The following is an 11,125-nucleotide window of genomic DNA, read 5'->3' on the forward strand; positions in this document are numbered from 1 at the left end:
CTACCCCGGATCTTCACGGGTCGTGTACATTAAAGAATACAAGGTATTTGAGAAGAGGTGAAAATTGCTTCACACAAAGCTATCGATCGTTTTAATTGTGCCACTTTTGCACACACTGACGCTGCTGTCTCACATTAAATTCAAATCGTAGGATTTAAAAAAAAGTGGTTGTTACTTCAGTGAAACACAAGAGAAGGAGAGCTCAGTGTCCCAACAAATACTTACAAGTACCTCCAGAGATGGATGTGACTCCATCTTCACAACATACCAGCAGTGATAAATTCGCCGATCACCTGTTGAACCACCATTAGCCATCCCAATAGATACTCAAAGGTAAAAGTTATTGTGATTGACTGGACGTTAGATATGTGAATTAACAACTGATATTTTTATGATGGGACCTTTTAATATCGCAAGAAAATCATTCCGCAATAGGGTTGCAAATAACAGATTGTTTACTTTTCTGGCGAACATACTAATGAGGTCACAATGAGAGAACGGTCAAAATGAAACTCACAGTCAATAACGTGTATGTCCACCATGAGCATTGATGCAGGCTTGTCACCAGAGCCTCAAACATCGCAAGAAGTCTTGTTGAATGTTATTCCATATCTGTGGAAGCGCCTGGCGGAGTTTCTGAAGGGGGATTTGGCCAACGTCTCAATCTCCTCTTCAATTCGCCCGAGACGTGTTCGATAGGGGACAGAAATGGGTTCGGCCATCAGCGCGGTGCAAGAGAAGTCTGGACTTGTCAATGAAGAGAACATGTCTCCACTCACGTGCTCTCCACCGCAGATGTTGTCTGTACCACTCCAGTCGTAGACGTTGGTGACGCAATGTCAAATTTGCGGCCTGGCCGGACGTCCTTGACGATATCCTGTTGGCACCGGGAACTGTTCGGGCTATCAGTGTGGCTGTTTGGAATCTTTGGCGCTGATGGGTGGCTCGAATCCAACGATCGTTGCGTGGCGTGGTTACAGGGGGACGGACACATCGGGGACGGTCTGCAACAGCCGCCATATGGACATTGATAACTGAGTTCTGGTCCGTCTACTGAAGAGACTGTACTGGTGATGAACCCATTTTCTCATTTGCACTATTTCGTAACTCAAGGAGAGCTACAAATGAATCCGTCTTAGCCTCATGCGATTCCTGCAGCATTGTTTTTGAGATCGTGACTGTACTTACAGCGTTGCCATTGGATTGGGCATATCCTGGAGAGCTAGTATTGTGTTCAAATCCGTACACTGATGCAAAGTCTGAAAAACTTGAATTGAATGGAGGTGAGGTAAAGTGAAATTGGGTTTAACGTCGTGCTTGAGAATATTTCGCTCATATGACGACGTGCATGCATGTATATGTGTATGTGCGGCTGCTTGTACTAGCCTAGACTGAAGCTGGTTTTATAGTGTTAGCCCACTGAGATACCATGCCGCAGTGAAGCATGAATACCCCATTCAGACACAGTATACTGACTCCGAGCTGACCAGTCCTTGTTGTACCCATTAATGCCGAGCGCCAGGCTGGGACAACAAGTACCATATTTTAACGTCTTTTGGTGTGACGCGGTCGGGGATCGAACCCGCGACCTTCCGCTCTCCGGGCGGACGCTCTAACCACTGCACCACGGAGGCGGTCGGCTGTCTACTTTAGCTCCCTGGCTGTGTTGCAAGCAAGGTGTTTTTCATTTTAAAACAATTAAATTAATAAGTGGCATTTGACATCTCATGAAATGCAATGATGTTTTGAATGAAAATGTTGTAAATAACTGCAACTATCATAGCATTTTGTTAATAACTGTTTTAACCTTTACCCAGTAGAATTTAGCTGTTGATATGTTGAGCCATAAGTGTATGACTATATTCCACGGACTTCTTGACAGCACGATAAACGCATGCAAAACAAAAACTACCCACAGGGAGCTGTTTGGATGATGGATTAAGTGTATGAAAAAGAATAGAAAAATGTGTAATAAAATAATTCTCATTTACAAAACAAATGTGTTGATCACAGTAACTTTTACCTTTGTGTATACTTCAGTGGGATACGTAGTAGTTAACTTTATCGCTCGTCAAACCGAAGTTCTTATTGTGGCAGCTAGTGCACAACACTACAAGACGATATTGCATATGTGTTTTTAACAAAACGGAACCTGTTTATTTTTAAGTCTTAAGGTGCATTGCATATGACTTGTAATTGTCAAACAATCACAAGGTGACGTAAGTAACTTCTAACTAGACATGGGGGCGGTGGGGTAGCCTAGTGGTTAAAGCGTTGGCTCATCATGCCCAAGACCCGGGGTTCGAATCCCCACATGGGTACAATATGTGATGCCCATTTCTGGTGTCCCCCGCCGTGATGTTGCAGGAATATTGCTAAGTACCGGGTTCTAACTGTTGCAGCTAGTGCACCACGCTACAAAACGATATTTTATATGAGTTTTTAACAAAACAGTACCTGTTTGTTAGGAACATGCAAATGTTTAGGTTTCAAGGTGCACATACTGGCTTGTGATTGTCATAAATTCCCAAGGTGATGTAAGCAACTTCTAGCGTGACTGGGAGCAAATTATGAAGCGTAAAACAGATATATTATTGTGATGCCATAGTGTTTGTACCCGATGAGGTCAACTCAAACATGTTTCTTGTAGGACAGTTTGAGGACATTCAAAACATGGCGGCGATGAGAAGTCTGTTTCTGTTTCTTCATGTAATGCAGACATCTTGCCAGTTAAATGCGGTTTACACATAATAAACAACAACAAAATATGTTCATTCGTTCACGTTTCAAAATCTTTATTGAGAAATGAATGCTGGTGTACTTCAAATAATTTAAATAAATATGTGATGTAGTCATCGTGACACTTCTATAACATATATTTTTACCCACGACAGAATCAGGGCAACAGCACTATCACTAGCACTAGGACACTTATCATACCTCTCCTCTACACACAATATCTCAACAGTGCAAATATGAAGTAAGCTGGTTTAAACAACTTGAATGGTCTAATATGATATGATGTCACAGAAAGTTTTTATAATACCATGAGTTCCATTCACAAACATGTGAGAAGGTATTTTCTTTTCTGTAAGGTGGGGACGTTGTTCCTCTATAGATATTGAAAATGACCGTCCTCATCAACAAAATTATTTGCGCATATTTATGGTACTTTATAATTCATTTGTGTCACGTAAACCTGGTCAAGTTAATGCAACAAAACGAAAAATCATGGTTCCTTCTTGCATCAAAGCTATAAATTGTCTAGCTACACCAGTTTGATTACAACCCTTTAAACGTTTTAAGTTTGACTCATGATATACGTGGATGTACTCGTTCATAGAACTGATATATAAATAGCCTTTATTATAGAGAATACGATAAACATTAAATTGTGATCCGGTTATCTTCCTTCCCGTTCCGTTTTTGAACAACTCGAATTCCATGATATTGGAGTTGTCGTTGTAATACATCACGTCTCCTCTTTCACCCAGAGTCAGACCGAGGACACTGTGTGATGTGGTTATCAACTGTCTACCCTGTCCATCGTATTTGAACGAGTAGATAGAACCAGGGACAGAGACATACACGATTTCTCGCCTTGTATCAAGACAAATACTGTATGCTCTAATCCGACAGGTGATGTTCTTGAAATATCTCCCATCAGGTGTCATTCGAGTGACGCAAAGATGTGGATATTTCGAACCCAGGAACACCAGCTGCTGAGCATCGTCAACTGCAATTGACAAAGCATAATTCTTTCTCCTTACAGTTATGCTGAAATTCGTATGTAATGAGAAGGCTTGGATGCTCTTTGGTCTGAAAGTAGCCACCAAAACTTGTCGCAATGTTGCTACATACGCCATGGCAGTGACAAATGGTGGTTTGATGTGGTGATACGTTGTAACAGAGCTGTTCAGAAGGTTGAACGCACGTAATGGTTTCTTCAAACTTTTTTGGCTGGGTACAACCAACAGCTGAGTGTTTTCATCTGTTCTCACTGCAATAATTACAAGATGTATCTGTTAACCTTAATACATAGATACTGGTTGATCGACTTACAGACAACTATATTTTATGCAAGTCCTAACACAGGACAAACTCGAGTAAATGACAGGGACATTCTGCAGCTGCTTCTTTTGATGAATCTTTAATGACACATACGTCAGTCTCTGGACTTTGTTTAATAGGGGTAACTCCTTCTAGCACTCAAGCCCGATTACTGAGGTAACCTATAGAGCGTGAAACTATTCAAAACTGTTCAGAATCACCTTTATAAATAATGCAAATAATACACTCTTTAAAAAAAAGCACCGTTGATTTTCAGAACATTGGACTCATGTTGCTGCGGCAAAATCAATACAAATATACTATTTCTTTCCAAAACGTCATCTTTGTGTGACTGTAAACAGCTTCAGCACCAAACGCGGCCATTTTTCAACTTTTCCCTTTGTTTAAGAAGCGTTTGAATAAATATTCACCAAAACATCACCAATAAAATATGCAAAGCAAAATGAACGTGCGAGTAAGAGGCAAAGCATGTGGTATCGACCACTATAAATAGGCAAACGTGTTTAAGTTGGCCATTCGCTATTGTCTGGAAAAGAGGAAATCATCATGCAACGACAGAGTGCCGCCAATTAAAACATCGCCATAGGCTGCCTTGAAGCTGGGGAGTCGCAGTCCACAGTTGTACGACATTTCAATGTTCATCTCTCGCCTTTGGGATCGTTTTCTGCAGACCAATTCCGCCCAAGATCGCCCGAGAAGTGGCCGTCCACGACTTGCCAGCCAAGCCCAGGACCGCTACATCCAGGCTGTTCACTTGCGTAATCATCTTGCCGCAACCGTGGAGACTGCACAACGCATCCCTGGTTTGAGACGAATTTCCGACCAAACTGGCAGGAATCGATGGCTTGAAGTGGGGATTCGACCAAGAAGGACAGATGTCCTGCAGTGGTGTCGTAGAGAGAGACGGGAACTTGGACGTTAAAAACTGGAGGCGAGTCTGGTTCAGTAAGGAATGACGATTTCTTCTTCACCGGCGAGATGGAAGACAGCGTGTTTACCGTCAGAGAAATGAACGTTTCGCCCCTTATTGCATTCCACAGGTCGACAGATTCGGTGGAAAAAGTGTCATGCTGTGGGGTTCGATATCCAGCACACAAAGATCTGATTTAGTTGTGGTTCGGGGAAATTTGACAGCAAATCTGTACATAAACGAAGTCCTTTGCATGTCACATGCTTCAGATGATGGACCGACAGAGGGAGTTGTTGCAACGCTACTTCACATACAGCACGCGTCGCGGTTGCCGCCTTGCCAATTCTAACGTCAGTGTCTTGCCATGGGCTTCTCGATCGCTAGATCTAAACCCGATAGAACACCTATGGGATGAACTCGATCGACGTGTATGTCAACGTCAAAACACCCCGCAGTCACTTCCACATCTGGCTATGACATTGCAAAGTACTGATTTTGACGCCATCTTGTGGTCTTAATTAAACGGAAACACAACAATAAAGGCAGCTGTTGTGTTGGTAAACTCTTTGTCTATAGACGAGTGAATTTTCACTTTATTACCATTGATATTACATGAAATAATTGCTCGTAAACTAACACAGTGAATTTTTCTAAAAATGGCTTACTATCATGTGTTTCTGTTTGAAGAGTGTACTATGTAGAATCACCTTAGTATCTATGAAAAGAAAACATTTTCTGGATTTTATCTTCTTTTTATTCTTTGATTTAAAGTTTCGGGGCCCATCATCAGGTAAAATTAATGAACAGTAATTGTTAGGTTCATTAGTTTCACCTGATGTTGGGGCCGCAACTGGCCCCCAAACGTTGTATCAAAGAATAAAAAGCAGATGAAATCTAGAAAATTCTTTATATTCATGAAAATAGCATCTTCTAAACTACAAATCAAGTATCTAACTTAGTAACCATGTCACTATACACAAGTGTAAGTATAGTTTGCCCGTAATGTAACATATAACAAATTAATCAATGTATTCCTCTGACACTTAAGCCGTTGTGCCAGATTTTGATTTGAGTCAAATTTATGCTGCATAAGGACCGCCTCCGTGGTGTAGTGGTTAGAGCGTCCGCCCGGAGAGCGGAAGGTCGCGGGTTCGATCCCCGACCACGTCATACCAAAAGATATTAAAATATGGTACTTGTTGGTCCCTGTCTGGCACTCGGCATTAATGGGTACAACAAGGACTGGTCGGCTCGGAGTTAGTATAATGTGTCTGAGTGGGGTATTCATGCTTCACTGTGGCATGGTATCTCAGTGGGCTAATACTATAAAACCAGCTTAAGTCTGGGCTAGTACAAGCAGCCGCACATACACATACACACGCATGCACGTCGTCATATGAGCGAAATATTCTCAAGCACGACGTTAAACCCAATTTCACCTCACCTCACCTTATGCTGCATAAGATGATAGACCTAAATAGAGGGAAACTGTTCAATACTGTTCAGGATCACCCAAGTTGATGTAAATGGCGGTATTTCGATTCACCTATATTCCTATAAAAAAGTGCATTAACCTGAGCCCAGTAGACATCGCACAATTACAAGATACATTTTCTTCACGAAAACAAAGAATGAACACTTACGTTTTATGCATCGAAAGCCACTTGATCTGGTGAGAATAATCCTTGATTGTCTATCTTTGCATAGCTCCTTCCTTTGTGACATCGATCCAAGTCTTTCCTTTGGACATATACATAAATGTTAGATTAGAAATGAATTCTTAGTTTTATACATATTGCTTTTAACGTTACAGAGAAAACTCATGATCCTGTTGGCTTGCTTAATGGCAGTACATGTCCTACGGAAAAGAGAAAGCTGGGTGCAATTGTTTCCTGTAACAGTGATCTGCTGTCATAACTGTTATTACATCTTGAGTTTATGGTGTCCAAATAGCTATCGAATTGCACCTGGTGTTGACAGTGTCTTCTGATAAAAGCTAAGAGATTTCAAATGTGAGGTGAGGTGAGTGAGTGAGTGAGTTTAGTTTTACGCCGCATCCAGCAATATTCCAGCTATATGGCGGCGGTCTGTAAATAAAGCGAGTCTGGACCAGACAATCCAGCGATCAACAGCATGAGCATCGATCTGCGCAATTGGGAACCGATGACATGTGTCAACCAAGTCAGCGAGCCTGACCACCCGATCCCGTTAGTTGCCTCTTACGACAGGCATTGGTTACTGAAGGCCAATTCTAACCCGGACCTTCACGGGTCTGAGTTGAGGTGAGATGAAATGGGGTTTAACGTCGTACTTGCATGTGTGTGTATGTGTGGCTGCTCGTACTAGCCCAGACTTGAGCTGGTTTTATAGTGCTAGCTCACTGAGATACCATGCGGCAGTTAAGCATGAATACCCCATTCAGACACATTATACTGACTCCGAGCCAACCAGTCCTTGTTGTACCCATTAATGCCGAGCGCCAGGCATGGACCAACAAGTACAATATTTTAACGTCTTTTGGTATTATGCTGCCGGTGATCGAACCCGTGACCTTCTGTTCTTCGGGCGGACGCTCTAACCACTACACCATGTAGGACTATTTCAAATGTAACTCGTTCAGCTTTGAATGCAAGCACAATCTGTAAATATGCCCATATGTTAAATACCAAAATCCAAGTGTCAGCTCCTTTTAAATGTGGATGAAAAGTAATGATAGCAATGTTTGTTTGCCAGTTTAAACACAATATACCTTGATTGACACAGTACGTGATCACAGACGCTAGTTCTGCCACCATAACCCATACGTTTCTTAACAGCAACTTTCTCATACCTTGGTGAAGTTTAGAAAGACAGCCTGTTCTTGGTGTGTCTGTGGCGGATATTTTGCTGTTGTAGCAGTGCAGGCAAGTTTCTTTATCTGATATATGCAAAATGTGCACTCGCTGAATTGACCACAGTAATGTTTGCACATTTCAGGTCCTTGGTCAAATGATGCAGTGACTGTCATGATGAAAACTGTGCAAACCATTAGAAGTGTGAAGCGACATCCTCTGTAAGGAACCATCGTTCTCTACGCTGATGTTGCTGCAAGCAAAGAGTTACACATTACTAAGCTCATTGATTCTTTAAGGCGTTTGGCCAATGATCAACATGCATGTGAAAAACTACCTAAAAAAGATATAGTAACTGCATTGAAATGAAATACCGTCATGCATGGTATCTTTTCACCAATGTTGCAATTTCAGGAGTTATTTGAATATTTTTATCATCTGGTGTAAGAGGTAAATACAACTCTTATGTTTGAAAAATATGTTGCTACGGATTCATAGTAGTCACAATGTGTAAATGGCAGAGGGTAGTATTTTCACTCAAGGAGGTTTAGTATGTACCAGAATCACTGGCCACGTTTCACCTTAATGGTTTGTTAATCTACGAATTCTCTACCCATTTGATTCAATCTATAAATACAAAATTCTCCCTTTGCAAATCGATATCCTTAATCAGTTAACAAGCATATGATAACTGGTTGCGTAAGTCACAATGTCTCTCCAGTCACAAATCTCTATCTGCTAAATGGCCCCATACGTGTATGCAAGCCTATGTGTAATAAAGCTTATTGAAATGATTGAAACACAAGTGACAGAGGTGAAAGATATTTGAGAATATCTATTTATATTCCAAAGTATTCTTCAGAATTACACCACCTTCAATCCAATTACACTGCAGTATGAAAATAAAAAGTAAAATTTATAAATCATGGGGGGAGGTAAGTCACTTATTCAACTTCAAAATGTTTGCAGCATTCATTTCTCATTTTACAAAATACCTACGATTCTCGAAGAAGTGTTCCCCCTCGTAGTTTGTTCCTCTGTGTGAATTTCCAGTCCTTAACAAGTTATTTATTCTACATCCAAGCTGTTGCTTTGTTTCACTAAAAGGTAAGCATTCTCTGCATCAGTGATAATACAAAGATACAACATTAAGATAGGACAAATGGGGTTCAGCTCGATATTTCCATCGATTTGGTGCCGTTTTTGTTTCAAGAAAGTACACAAACCTTAGACAAATTATGGATTGGTAAATGTAGGCGTTGAGTTTTCCAGAATCTTTGTTTTGCTCACATTTTATAAAAAATATTGAATTGTAAAAATTATTCATGTCTCTTCTTTAAATGCCTCTGAAGAACATTTTGCTCATATTTTGAAAATATTGAAATGTATTCCTGTACTCGTATTTTCTGGTCAATCTTCTTGCAAAATCGGATAGTACCTGACAGGTGTCTGTTGGAGTAGTATAGGCTATGGGGTACGGGATCAGTCTACACAAATTTATATCATGATGCAGGATGATGGTGGTTTAGGTTGCTATGCAGATGTGACATTTTGCTAAGTACACTAGGCTAATACTAGAATCTAACCAAACTGTTTATGAAATTGTCTTGCATCCGATAAGCAATATCTTCCTAGCAAATTTCAACCATCTCAGCATAAATTTGTGTGGGTTGGTCCTGTATGCCCATCACCTATACTACTCCCACTGACAGTTGTCACATATACTCATTTAGACTTTGTTCTTAAAATGTGTATGACTGCAGACCTGATCTCGTCGCAATATGGAATAATGCCAATGTGACGTAAAACACGAGTTACGTGAGTACCTTTCTTGTTACACCTTTCTTGTTACGCCTTAAGCGTAGTGGGCTAAAACTAGAATCTGCCTAAACTGCTTGTGAAATTGTGTTGCATCCACTTTACGTTCCACTTTTCTTGTTACACCTTTAGACAATTGGCACTCACATTCCAGTAAATGTTGCACTTTTCTTGTTACCTGAACAAAAGGAGCGAAGGTTGAACTGGTGCTTACAGCATAGAAATTATAACTGGGACAATGTGATTTTCTTAAATGAAAGTTCTGTGTGGCTGTTTCCTAATACACTGAAATTCTGGACCAAACAGACTGAAAAACCTTTGTATCAGCACCCAAAGTACAGTCCGAAATTTAACTCGTGGGGTGGCATATCTGTGATAGGGGCAACGCCCCTCTGTGTATTTGAAGGGAATATGAACAGTGAGCGGTACACAGATATTCTCGAGGGACATTTACTTCCATCTGCTCACGTGTTCTATGGACATTTTTGGAATTTCCAGCAGGACAACGACCCAAAACCTCGTTCAAAGCATTCACAGGCCTGGTTTCGGACCCAAAATATGACATTATTAGATTGCCCAAGTTATAGCCCTGACCTAAATCCAATAGAAAATGTTTGGGGACTTATGAAGGAAAGTGTCAATAAGAAAAATCTGACAAATATTGCTGAAAATGAAAGAAAATGTGGTCTGATATTGGGACAGCATGGACCACGACTTTCTAACTTCTTTGATCAGTAGTATGCCCTGCCGCATTGAAGCCTGCATTGCTGCCCATGGTGACTTGACAAAATACGAACTGTTCACCTGTCTTTGAATCTGGAGTTATGTTCTACTAATATTCCTATTTAGTACGTGAGTAATGAGTGACAAAAATATTTAAAAAATACAATCTTTAAATTCTCAATAATTTCTGGTTGTACTGTATCACATACGATCAGTAAATGTTGCACCTTTCTTGTTACGCCTTTAGACAATTGTCACTTACTCTACAAAAGTTCCCCTAGTGTTTCCCTGTTTGTAATCGTGAAATCAGAACGTGTAGATTCGATATGACATCGTCTATGTGACCACTTAAAAATCACCCTCCAGAAAATGAACACATTGCATTGCTGCGGTACTGAAAGCACATAATGAGGCCACTATGATAAATGCTTGATCCACAACCAATAACTGAAGAGGCACGAGTGAGTGAGGTGTACGCTACCTTCGGCAATATTCTAGTAATATCGGGGTGGGTCACGCCAGAAACTGGCTTCACAGATTGTACAGGTGTGGGGAATTGAATCAGGGTCTTCTGCGTGACTAGCAAACGCTTTAACCACTAGACTATCCCGCCCTTTGAAGAGGCATGAACTGTGCCGGAAGAACATATATATTGACATCGACTGGATTTTCACGGATCATGAGAAGCCATTTCCATGAATCGACCAATACTTAAGAGAAACTGGTCTCTGCCCTAAACTGTACCTGTGTATAATGAAGATGTGTCTCTGCC

The sequence above is a fragment of the Haliotis rubra genome, unplaced genomic scaffold (genome assembly GCF_003918875.1).
Source record: "Haliotis rubra isolate DU_JTF1 unplaced genomic scaffold, ASM391887v1 Scf724, whole genome shotgun sequence".
Lineage (NCBI taxonomy): Eukaryota > Metazoa > Mollusca > Gastropoda > Lepetellida > Haliotidae > Haliotis > Haliotis rubra.